The sequence below is a fragment of the Austrofundulus limnaeus genome, unplaced genomic scaffold (assembly GCF_001266775.1).
Source record: "Austrofundulus limnaeus strain Quisiro unplaced genomic scaffold, Austrofundulus_limnaeus-1.0 Scaffold1135, whole genome shotgun sequence".
Lineage (NCBI taxonomy): Eukaryota > Metazoa > Chordata > Actinopteri > Cyprinodontiformes > Rivulidae > Austrofundulus > Austrofundulus limnaeus.
Genome location: NW_013953537.1, coordinates 96,117 through 97,066, shown reverse-complemented (window position 1 = coordinate 97,066; position 950 = coordinate 96,117).

Below are 950 nucleotides of genomic sequence, written 5' to 3'. Positions count from 1 at the left end.
ACTTTGTATTGACTTCCATTCATTTTTGTAACTGTATTTATGCCTAAACCAGACATTATCCCTAAAATTACCCATTACTGGTCTATAGTTTATAGTTTATAGTGACCTGCACTAAAACATAATTCACACCATACATCTAAGCCTAACTAGTAAAGTACAGCAGAGCTGCAAATAAAGTGAAGACATTACAGTGGTCCTTACTTTACATGTAGGACCTCACTTTGATAGCAACTATGGTGCAAATGGTCCTCACTCTGTAGTAAAAACAAGTGCACACACACATACACACACACATACACACACACATACACACAGGGGATTTAAGTTTTCTTCATTTTCCCTCTGAACTGCCGACATCGGCATGGGTTGTCGCAGTTTCATGAAGAAAATTACGTCACCAGTGTTCGCAGCATCGGCTCGGCTGCCTATTTTGGCACAAACCTCCGACAGAACTTTTTACCCCCTTCCCACGACGACGGTAATATGTCATTGGTCTGAAGTTCGTGGGCGTGTTTGCTTGTTCTGAAAGCGCTCGGATGGTTCCGCTCGGTAAAATAAAATTTAAAAAAAGGACTCGCTCCCAGAGCCGACTGTTACCAGGAAGCAGAGTTTTATATAGTCAAACCGTGAAAAAACTCATGAATGGAGATTAAACAGATGTTGTGCATGGCGGAATCTGACTCATAAAAACTGTGGAGCTTTAACCAGGACAAATGTGGATAAATACATTGGGTGAGTGTTGAGTCTGACTTTTTAATCTGCATTGTCGGCTGTAGTGGCATGAAAATCCATGCAGTGCTGCAGCAGGAGGGGTTTCCCAGGAGCTCGGCGCGGGGTGTCTCTGGAGCTATGAAAGGTCTGTGTGAAAACGAATGCCGAACAACCACGTGACGGCGCGTTAACCCGTCGGCGTCGGAGTGAGTATGTTTCAGGCTGTAGGGAGTAAGGAC